At 30.5% G+C, this 12,685-nt stretch overlaps 1 protein-coding gene and 1 pseudogene across 4 annotated transcripts in view; both read right to left on the bottom strand.

Annotated features, from left to right (window-relative positions):
* Positions 1–12,685, bottom strand: part of LOC120587606 (receptor tyrosine-protein kinase erbB-4) — a 767,195-nt gene that overhangs the window by 265,857 nt on the left and 488,653 nt on the right. The window lies entirely within an intron of this gene.
* LOC120587883 (uncharacterized) lies at positions 10,266–10,385 on the bottom strand (annotated as a pseudogene).

Consider the following 12,685-nt stretch of genomic DNA (forward strand, 5'->3'; position numbering starts at 1 on the left):
AAACATTTCAGTTTTGCTATAGGAAACAGTTTTGTGCCTATTAAAAAATTAATTTTCGTATTCATTGTTGCCATTTTATGTCTATCCTTCAGTTTCTCCTTTGAAATAGTTGTAGCATTTTACATAAAATAAATTCTCTATGTTTTGACTTTATGTTTGGATGCAAGTTGTGATTTTTTTTTATCATTTTACAAATTCTTCTTTATTCCATATTATAAAGTTTGACTTTGATCTCAGGGGCAAGGGAAAGGAATTACAAGTTTTCAAACAAGAAATAAAATGACCAGTTGTGCTATGTGAAGAATGGTGTGGAGGTGGAAAGAATTTATGTGAACAGACAAATCAGGAAGCTATATAAAGATTCCAAATGAGCTGGAAACGGCATGGGTGAAGGCAGAGTGGGGATATAGAAAAATGGAGTGGTTTGAGAGATGTTTTGGAAGAAGACAGTAGTGTTAATGGTAGGTAAAAGGAGAAGGAAGAGTGAAAGAAAGTATGACTCTCATATTTCTGGATAAATTAAGTATATGGTAGTGCCATTTACTGAAAGAAAAGTAGGCTTGGGTGATGAGCAAAATCTTATTTTCAGTAGGATCTGTGCATAGTGATAGAGTTTATTCCATCGGAATCCAAGGGACATTTATTTATTGCTGGCTTATTTTGTCATGCATTTTAAAAGTATTTCCATAACATATCCAGAACATACCACAGAGAAAAAAAACATATACTACAGATAAACAAAATTTGAGTCTTTGGTACTATATACCAATCTACTAAACTAATGAGCCCACGGAATGTTATAATTAGAAACAATGACTAAGCAAAAATTGCACTTGACCCAAAGTATTATAATTGTAGGTTAATTAAACTTGTAAACCCAAGTATTAGAGATGTCATTTATAGTCAACTAACTGTTTCATTTACTCAAATATATTTCAAATAATCAAGAGTAAGATTTGCTACAAAATGAAAATTGTGGAAGTTAACATTATATTAATGATAATTTATAAAATGTTTAATATCCTACTTCCCATTAAAAAGGAACAGTGATGTTACTGATCTATGATTCAAATTATAGTAAAATAATTAAAATAATTAAAAATTAAAGGAAGCATCTTTAAAAATATTGCATTATACTGTCCAAAAGTCATAATTCATGTTATAGTAAACCATTTTCAAATGTTCAGAAAAAAAATTTAAGATTTCCTCTTGGTAAGTAACAGAAGTAGTAAAAACCCTATACCTAAGGCTACTGTGTGTTTAGATGCCACTGTCTAACTAGAGTATGAATTATTGAAGCCAGAAAGTATTCTTTAAATTCAACATTGTGTCCTCAATGCCTAGCACTTCAATAGAATAAAAAAGAACTTAATAAATGCTAATCAAAAAAATGAAGAATAATATTCAAATATTTCTATATTATTGAACAAAACCACCTCAAACCATGTTAAAAAGCACATAAAGCACTTAAAGTGTATTGTTTTAATTGTAAATATAACAATTTTATTTTAGGAAACAGAAAAAATTATATCCATAATCCAAGCATACTAATATACTCACTGATAAATATTTTAGTTTTGGCAAAGAAGGTGCTTAGCAGTTGTAAGAAACCAATTTATAATGTAAATCCAGAATATACATTTTAAAAAATTACCTAGATTTGTGTGCTGATAATGATATTAATAGTTGTCTAAAAATGGTAGAGCGACAAGAAAAATATAGAAAGAAGAAAGGAAGGAAGGAAGGAAAGGGAAGAAAAGAAATCCACTTCAAAAGGATTCTTTTTCTTTACTCTTATTTCACTGCTGTTTGACTAGATTTTCTGTATTTGTAATACTGAAAATCTGGTGAATACAGTGAATTTAAGAATAAACATGTGGATATGTCTAAATTCACTTTCTAGAACAACTCCAGCAGAACAATTTCAAAGTCTATCTCATTGATTAAATCAGCCAGTAGTAACAGGGTTCATAGTTGACAAGTACAGAGGTATAAACTTTACTTAGTCATCACACAGGCTAATGTGAAATTAAAAGCAAATTATATTTTATATTCAAACAAATCATTTAAACAAAAAGACAAAGAACATCAATAATATTTTCTAAAATTTAAAAATGTAAAAATATAAATACTACTGCAAGATACTAGTTTCAGCCAAAATGTGAATAAATCTATTACTTATGATTATTTTCTGCTATTTATCAAGGGATAATGTTTTTAATTGCATTAGTGGGTAAGTTGAGATCTTTTAATAACAAATAATAATTACAACCAAATTTAGATTAACTAAACTACTCCTAATTTATTAAAATCATCATAAGTCAATTTAGATGGCTATATTTCTCATTTTCTTATGCATTTTTCTTACTAATTTTTCTTACTCATTAGGCTACAGAGCATAAGCTTGAGACAGGCAAAAAACACAATTGTTTCTTATATCCAATACCTCATGATTATAGTTACAAAGTATAATGTCAATCACTTAAACATTTTAAAATCTTAAATGATTTATAAGATATTTAACCAAAACTAAACTTTGAAATCTGAGGAACAAATAAATAAAGGAAATGCTTAATATCTTGAGAATTTAAGGGAGATTTTAAAGTAATTTAACTAGATTAGAAGCTCCATGACTTCATCTTTCTCAAATGGAGTATTATTGGTGACATTACAGATTTCTGGCTTTTATCTTTCAAAACATTCTTGATATGAAAAACAACATGAAATTATTTTTAATGTTCTTTGTAACATTTAATTAGGACTATTTTTATCATCAAGCTTGATTAATGAAAAAATATTTTATCAAGCAGAAAAGGATTTTCTAGAGTACAAATATATATGCTATTAATATCAGTTACCTATGAGTTTACAATAAATTAATTTTCAGAGATGCTGTTATTAAAGTACAGAGTTTAAATGCAAGTTCAAGCTATCACTAGGTAAATTGTGGTTCACACCATCCGGCAGTGTTCTAATCTTGAGTAACTTGGTTTCTCGCTAAGTCTCATTCTCTTCATCAGTAATATAACAAAATCTAGTTACAGCAAAGTGCATTCTACAATCCCATGTCACCATGACCATGCATGAAATTGATGTGGCCTACTTGAATCTACTTCTCTAAAATAAAAATCCATGCGTGAATTCAACTAGTCTTTTTCTCCCTTCATTAATATTAACTCTAAGATGGCATTGCCATTTTCTTCCAAGGTTCTTTTCATTCTATATCACCATTTATTCTTCTTTTTTAAAAAGAGCTATGACCATAATAGAAATCCCTAAAGATCCTTTTTCTGCCTTTCGACAATAAAAATCACAAGAAAGCAAGAAAAATATTTATCAGATGATTCATTTTAGTTCGAATGGATTTCCAGGAAGATGTTTACATGGTTGAAGTCCCTATAAATCCCTATAAGAAGACTCTCTAGATCTTCTTGCAAGAACCAGTAAAGTCTTCAATTTTACCAAATATTATGCAGTATTATCCAGTAAAGTGTTTTTGTTTCCTTTTCTAATCTTACCCACTTGCTATGATTGAAAAATTTTCCTAACACCCAACACATTTTTTATTTGAATTTTACAACTATCAAATTTTTAGACAACTGTTACCCAAAGCCATTGTTTCTTTTGATTCATACTATGTTCCAATGATTCTTTTTTCCTTATAATATTCCTAATATATATTCTTATGTTTATACAATATTTTTTCTGTTATTCAATTTAAAATAGTAAGGACAAAATTATTATTTTTTTATATCTTCAATTATGCTGTGCATGGAAACTCCTCTGCCAAGACCACAATCTTATACTGGTGTTCACTTTTCAGCTGTTAGTATGGACAGACAACTGGGATTACCCAGTAGCTGATTTGCTGTGCTATTAAGCGTATTGATTATCCTGGCAGAGGAGCATTTTAATGACATTTCCTGGTTACTTTGTGCATAAAAAAATGTCTTTGGTGAATGTGGTTAAAAAATACATTAAAAGAGTACTGCATTTACTTTTCTAATTCCACCCATGTTTTACTTGAATGTCTTCCACAGAAACAGAATTCTCATTCTTTTTATTAATATGATTTGGTGTATGAAATTAGGGTAAAATAGAATCATTCATTTCTTAGCTTGTATTTACTACCATATTTATAATACAAATTAGTAAAATCAATAAAAGTGATATAAACAAGTAAAGGTAATCTCTGAAAATAAGTGTAATTAATTTAGGGAAAATAGATACAATCTTAGTATTAACGTTTCCTAAACCCTCTTAAAATTATTTATAAAATAAAAGAAAGACTTTATCAAACTATTTCCAATCACAAATCTGCCAAGCACTAAACAATTCTTAGGCATTTGAATAAATGTCTACTCAGGAAATGTAAAAGTGTATTATTGTGTGGGCAGTGAATTGTATAACACTTTAGAAATTTATATTGCATTATTACAATAAAGAACCATAAAAATGTCTGTGGGATTAACATAGTTAGGGCTGTAGGAGTTCCTGCAATTTCAATGCATCTGTGTATATTGTAAGCATCCTACTTCTTTTCAACAAAGCTGTAAATGTTTCTAGGTTATCTTAATAGTCAGACCATTTTTGAAATAACCGTGCATTTTCCACAAGATTCAACAAAATTTTTCAGAGTGCTTGCTTACTATGTGTGTAGCACTGTACCAGGTCGTGAAGGTAGTAACCAAAATAACAACGACAAGAACAATAAAAGGGCTATTCAGACAATTCTCAATTTCAGAAAATTCAATTTATAGCAATTTGCTAAATTTAAAAACTCTATTATGGCCATGTTATTTGAAGCAGGTAGGACATTTACAAATAAATTTAGAGCAGTGTCACTCAGACTGCTTCTTGAGTGCTCAAGTGAAAAGTTTAGCCTGGAGTAGACAAGTATTGTCTTGGACCAGCCTCTCTTGAAGTTGTTGCAAAGTTTAGAAGATAGAAACACTGGAAGCAACTGATGAGAATAAGGTAGTGACTCAACAGGAGTGCCAAATTAAAAGTTAGTAAATCCTGATTTCTTAAGGGACTGGGAAAGTTTTCTTAATATTATACTCAAAATATTTTAAATGATGATATTATTTTTATTATATAAAAACCCTTCAAAGAACAGAATTAATTTGAAATGCAAATTCTCACAGATAGAATTTTTTAATTGTTTTAAAACTTCAGTACATATTATGGTTAATAGTCATTGTTTTAAAATAGGTCATTAAAATTAAATTCTAGTGATGTCTATAGCTGATATAGTTGGGCTTTTGTTGTATATTCATATCCATTTCTTCAACCAGTATCAATTGAATGCCTTATTGTGATTGTTCCAGACAATGTTACACAACTAGAGATAGAACATTGAGTAAAATCTTATACTAGAGACATACAGAAACAAGCAATTAAAATATATATAATTGCAGATAGTGAGGAATGCTGAGGATAAAAATTAAGCAAATAAAATTTTTTGAAGACAACTCTTTTGGACTATATTTAAGCAACAATCAAGGCTCTGACATTTTATAACACAAATGTGATGAAGGGCCTAAAATAAAAAATATATATAAAAAAAATAAAGATGACAAAAGAAATCTGATCATTCAGCAATGTTCTTAAAGGAGTATATTCAGATTGCAAAGTAGGAATAGTATTTCCATAAATGTTGCAACAGTGCATTTAAATACCTTCTTCAATGTTTTCTTGCTTCTGAAATGAAGTTTTACTGTCTCAGATATATATGTATTTGGCAAGATAATAGACTTAGAGATAAACACGGGGAATAAAGACTATTATACAAAACTTTACCTATTCGTTGCCTACCTAATATAGAAAACATCACTTAGTTGGTCATTAAGGCTAATCCCACAGTCCGAATAGGAAGGAGGATAGAGCAAAAACAAATGAGAATAAAGGTGGATAAAAGGGGTATATCAAAAGCATTAGAGAGATGCATTAATACGCATGACTATTGCATAGACGAGTTCTTTAGGTCCTTAGTTATGCTAGTATCTATGTTGGCGAGGAGTAGAATGGGATGGCAAAGTAAAAAAGCAAGTTAATAGGCTATGTTGAGGGCTGAAAAGAATGTTATTTGTTAGGATGGGCAAGTTAGGATGTATGACAATGTACAGAGGTTTAGCAAGTTTAGAAGGGATATAGCTAGACAGAGAGGGGGTCTAGTTTGCACTACAGTATATTCCTAGGTTGCTTACTCATTGAATGGAGATTCAGCAAGCCACAGTGTGATCACCCCCTCCCACCTCCCTTGCCAACACACACACGTGCATAGACACTTCAGAGGTTTTAAGTGGACCACTTGAGACAGGGAGCCAGGTAGAATGTTATAGAAACCAAGCTGTGTACATATAGTCTGTCATGGGTGAAAGAAGGCTAAGTAAGAAGAAAGGTGACTGGGGTATTCAACATCAACAACAACAACAAAGAAAGATTCATTTATCTATCTGTCTGTCTGCCTGCCTGCCTGCCTGCCTGCTTGCCTACCTACCTACCTACCTATCTGATAGATTATCTATTTTTCTTTCTATCCATCATATATATGGAAAGAAAGAGAAGCCAATGAATTCATCAGGGGCAGAAAGGAATGATAAATATCCTCAGAAAGCTTAAGACCAGGATCTGACCAAACGTTCCTATAGAGCCAGATCCTAGATTTCTCAGGTGGGATGAGTGAGGATCTGGAGGATATTGTGGACACTGCATTTACTCTTCACTCTGACTCCATGGGTCACACAAATTTCCCTCAACCAACCCACCAGCTGTGGTGGAGAAGAGAGATGAAGGCATCACCGGCCCCAAAGACTAAGCATTACTTAATGTAGATGATTTACATTATTCCAATGTAATTAATACCAAACCAAACAAAAAGGCAATCAAACTCTTTAACCTGAGCTAATAATCGACAATTTTTACTTGAAATCCAGGAGGTAGGTGTTCAAAAGGAAGACAAGTTCAGTAATAGACAAAATAATAAATTAAAAAACAAACAACTAAACAAACAAATACTATATTTTCTCTGCTCAGCCATGTGTTGGTGAGCAAGTTTGGTAACCCTACAATAATTTTGAGTGCTGATAGGTTAACGGCTGAAGAAAGAAAGTAAGTTTTGGGTGAAATCCAAAATATCCAACAACCTGATTTATAAAGAAGAAGGACAGAAGTGAAGGTAAGGAAGAGAGAGAAAAATAAGAACAGAGGAAAACAAAAATTATCACCAGTGAGTACATTAGAAGATTTCCTAAAATTACTATTATATTATTTCATCTTAGGTAAAATGTTTTTTTTTCTAATGAATTAAAGGGAATACAAGACATGATTATTAAAATAGTAAAATAATTTTTATTGTCCCTAATTATCATAAATTATGTAGAAAGATTTATACTAGGAACAGTCAGATGTAATTAATTAAGGTATTTAAGATAATTTCTATAAAAACAGCAGGTGCCAATGAGAAACAGATCTATTTTCATGTTAGTGTTTCTTTGAGGAAAAAAAATAGATTCAACGTGCTGTGCTATTAAGTAAGAATATCAAACTTTGTGTTTTTTTTATGATTGTTAGAGATTTTTTCCATATATTATATTATTTTAATATTATGTTTGAGGCACATCATTGCTTTAAATTTTTATACATTCAAGTATTTCCATTTGTTTATATCACACTATTTTCATGTTCAGAAATTCCTTACTATCTGAAAATAGATTGATATGAATTATATTTTCTTCTAGTATGTATAGGGTTTGATTTTTACATTTAACTTCTTAATAACTTTGAAATTCATTTCTGTTTATATTCTTTCACCAAATAATAATTTTTGGGTTTTTTCCCCCAAGCAATTTCTGAACAGGTATGTGTAACTTATCAGTCTACAAAGTACTATCTTTTAGAAACAAGAGTTACATCTATAAAATCCACTTTAACTTAAAGCTTAGTCCAAAGAGAGCCTTGTATATCACACTAAAGAGAGAAATAGAATTTAGCCAGAGTGAGCAACAGCAGAAACACAATAATTAGCAGAAAAGGAATTCTTAGGAAACAGATGGAAGTCATTTTGCAAATACACTAAATTCTTAATGCTTCATGAAATTGTTCACAAGAACATGGGTATCCAAAACGGCAGAGTCTAAAATGATTGAATATCAAACTATTAAGACCTTGACATTCTCTGATTCTCTGATGTGGATATTAAAAGCTCTCATTGACCACAGTCATGAGAACGGTGTGCAACATGGAACACAGAACAGAAACCCTGAGAGGAGAATTCAGAAAAAGTCATTTTCCATAGACACATCTATTAAAGGGATTCATTAATTTCTTGTTATTTCTTGGCACTTTATCTCAGACCGGAATAAGACTGTTTTGTAATCGGATTTATTTAATAATGTTTAAGTCAATCAAACATAAGTTTTGCTTCATTTTTTGATTTCTCACTCAAATTTTCTTCTCTCTATGGAAAATCCTGAGTTAAAGAAGCTGCTCAGATATTTCTTAAAGTATATCCAGATGAACTCTAACTAATGATGTTCACACTAATTCTTAAGTGTAAATTTGCTTAAAATCTCTGTGTTTTCTCACTTTATCCAGGATTAAAATTCAAGTTCCTTGGCATTGTTTTTAAGGCCATTGTCTTTTTATCTTTATTTCTAAAAATCTTATTCCCCCCAAATTATGCAGAAATACTGAATTCCTGACCGCTATTAAATGTGTTGTACTTTCCCTAAGCCCCTGCATTTTATTGCCTGTATCTCAGACACTGCACCTATTTCCCCGGACTTCTCCACACTCTCATAAGCCCTTCTGTATAAAGTACAATCCCTTCAGGTTTCCGCTGCAGTGTGAATTCATCCACAGGCTTCCTAGCTGCTAAGGTTGGACTAAGAGAAACTTCTTTATATTGTGTACTCCTATATTCTATCTAGCACACACATACATCTGAGATTTGGTGAACACTGTTGAATAAATTAGTAATGAAGGAAGTTAAAAAGACATTTCATATCCATAGTGGTCAACTTAAATCAATAGGCCCTAGGAGAATAGCATCTGGTATGATACTCTTATTTGGGTCTATTGTATTATACAGTATATGTCAGATTCAATATGATCTTTGCCTTGCCATTCTAAAAGATAGGTTAGTTCTACAGAAAATATTCATTTTCAGCTTTGGAGACTATCAAGGTAGACACTAATTAGTATTATGGTTTCTTCCTAATATTCTAAAAATAATTTAAAATAATCTTACCAGGTAGGCCTTTGCTGGTAGAATTTTGTCATGTATATGCAAGCCTTTATATTTTTCTATAAAGTTAAAAAATTTGATGTATTCTTACTTTTTTTTTTCATGTAACAAACCCTCAAATTAAGTTTAGATATTACAATTAGTATTATTATTTATCAGCCTCTGGTAACTATTGATAATAAGTTTTTATATTGGCCAGTTTTTGAAATTAAACAAAATTTTTAGATCTTCCTTCTTCCTAATTTAAGAATGAAAGCTGGCAGAGTATTTACAACAAGACATTACCTAGTTTTCTGGTTACGCCCGCAGGGAGATATTATCGTAATATATTTAACCAGAGGAACCCCATTAGAAATTGAAAGCACCCACTGTTAAAGTCTAATTAAGGTTTTCCCCAAGCTATAATTTTACTTGCTCAGTAGAAAGGAAGCATAAAAATATTTGTTTAAAACCAAATGTTTAAAAAATATATTATCTAGATACTACAACCTTTTATATGCAAATCTTGATGATTCAGAGCTTTGATTTATTCCTTTATTTTGCAGTACAAGTTGTTTGTATATCAAAAGGAGCTTTTACGTGGTTAGTTCACTCATCAATAATTTCTCTTCATGTGTCAACACATAGGAGAAGGGTTTTCCTGATGGCACCTCTATGATCATATATGTTTAATTTAATCAATCACTATATAAAACATAAATGCCTTGCTGAAACTAAGGGGGTTTCTGGATGCCAGAAAAGACCAAAAGGAGGTTTCACATGGACAGTCATTTTTGGTAAAAGACAAAGTGTCACAACATGGAATGAAAGTCTGGATCTCTCCCTGGACTGCAGTTAGCCATAAAGTGAAGGGTGATGGCTAAAATAGAAATGAAAGGTCTGCAACTTATAGCCTGACCCACTGAAGTAACAAGGTGGAGAGAATATTGGTTAATGTGTCTAATCTTGTATGTGAATCCTCTATTTGTGCATTACTGGCAAATTTATTTATTTATATTATTATTATTTTTTTTAATGTCTACAGCACCTGGTCCTTCCTAGGTGGTCTCCCATCTAAGTACTAACCAGACCCGACCCTGCCTAGCTTCTGAGATCAGACTAGATTGGGCATGTTCAGGGTAGCATGGCCACAGACAGCATTACTAGTAAATTTAGATGAGTGACCCTCTGTCCTCTGATCTATCAAAGAAGTGATGGAATGTAATTCCTTCCTGCTAAAGTGTTCTAAAATTCAAAGGCAGCATCAGGAACACGAATTCATTCCATATCAGACAAATTTCTTCAATCTACTATGTTTCCTTTTTTTAAAAAAAATTCTCTAAGCCCTCTGGTAATTTTCATATATATTATATACTGCTGCAAGTAACCCTAAATCTAACACTCTTGATGTTTCAAAAAAAAAAAAAACCTAATATATTAAAATTAAAACCCAGTCTAATATATTAAAATTAAAACTGTTTGCAAAAGTTTACAAAAAGAGACACATGTATCTTAATAAATACATGGCAAAACTGCCAAACTTTAAAATCAAAGTGAGCTAATTATATATTGGTGAACAGTCTACAACCAATTTGCAAAAAAGCATACACTAATGAAGATTTGTTCTTTAAAATTTGGCAAAGTTATTTCTGTCCGGAAATTATTTCTTGATAAGTTGGCTAAAAAAAAAAGGCATGCTTATATTTATTTCTTGGCATGAAAACCTGGCAAATTTCTTGATGAAATATACATCGATATACTATATATGGAGTAAGCCCTATGTGAGGAACTTTGGCTAATATATACCACTGTATGTCTCTAACTTTCTCTTTTCAAATATTTAAGACAGTTATGAAAAAAAAAAAGATTAATTAAAAATGAGATTTATCAGTAAACATTCAAACAATAAGGAAATTGAATATTTTATAGTTTTGGGGGGGTCTATAATAATCACCTGTGGTAGTAGTGGTGTATGTGCATGCATGCACACTCATGTGAACATATTTCTGTGTATGTGAAGTCACTTTTCAAAGATTTCATGCAGAAAGAAATAATTATATTTAGTACAATTATTGGGCATATTTTTATTCCAACATAATCTCTAAAATCAGTAGTATAAATTTAATAAATAACATTATAATTCATAGTAACATGGTAATTCAACAGTTTAATAATACAAAATATAGTTGTAATGTCAAACACTATAGTAAAATATTTTAATGTTGTAGTCATAAATTTAGTGACATCTATATATCTATCTTAAATGATAGTCTGTATTTCATAAATGTCTATAAACATTAATATTAAACACTCCTGAAAAGATGCAGTTCCACTAATAGTGTTGAGAACTTTAGTCATAATTACATTGTTGATTTAATGTTAATTCAGCAGTTTTCCTAATCTTAGTCTCTTCCTATACATATATAAATGATTTGTCATAGAGTAAATAAGTATCTATTATCTCTCTTATTCTTTCTCTATGTATTTCTCTTTTTCTCTTTCTCCATACCCCAATCCCCTTGCTTTCTCCTACTAAAGACCAAATAAAAGCTAATGTATTTATTGAGTGCCAGTAACAACCATGTTGGCTGTCTTTACCTATATTATCTTGTTTAATGCTCAGTATATAAAAAAAACCTTTAATTTATTTATCTCTCCATTTTCACCTGATAAATCTAAATATTATAGATTGTTTTCATACATTATACCAATCTTGAGATTATTCTATACACACATATATAACAAATATAGACCTGAGTTTAGGTAGAATGCAGTAAGTATTAAGTTCAAATATACCTAAAAGTTGAAAATATGGTTTTTACTAGAAATCACTCATAACCTAAAATCAGTGGCGATTTTGTTAAATAATTATTTTTTTAAAAATGTAAGAGCTTTTGTTTTCTTGCTATAGTATAGGATATGAAATGACACTAGGCCTTTGACATGAGCTCTCTGTAACAAATGTTAATGGCCAACCTAATACCTCTGCATTTATAAAAAAATTAGAAGTCTAATTTTGTAATTTCTTTGAAAATAATCTGACAACCATAATACCTCAGGAGATGTGGTGGGGGTGAGATAAATTATATATTATCTTTTATACTGTGATGTATTATCTAATCTTTTGTTGTTAATAAGAAAGCATTATAAGTCACTATTATGACTACATTTATATCAGTCTTTCTTCTCTCAGTGGGGTATAAAATTATAAAATCTCCAAGTATTATTCAAGTTAGTTATTTAAAAATTTAACAAAAAAAAAAATTTATAAGGAGAATGTTTGATCATATCCCATGCTTCATTTTTGTTTTCATTTCTTAGGGTATTTTTATTTTAATTAAACTAGCAAAAATCTTTCCATGGAGACATAATTAGATTTTTTGTATATTTAATAACTGATAGTATATTCTTTTCTGACCTACAGCAGACTTTATTACATAGGAAAATTAGTTTTCC

Source organism: Pteropus medius, unplaced genomic scaffold (assembly GCF_902729225.1).
Source record: "Pteropus medius unplaced genomic scaffold, Ma_sr-lr_union100, whole genome shotgun sequence".
In the NCBI taxonomy this organism is placed as follows: Eukaryota; Metazoa; Chordata; class Mammalia; order Chiroptera; family Pteropodidae; genus Pteropus; species Pteropus medius.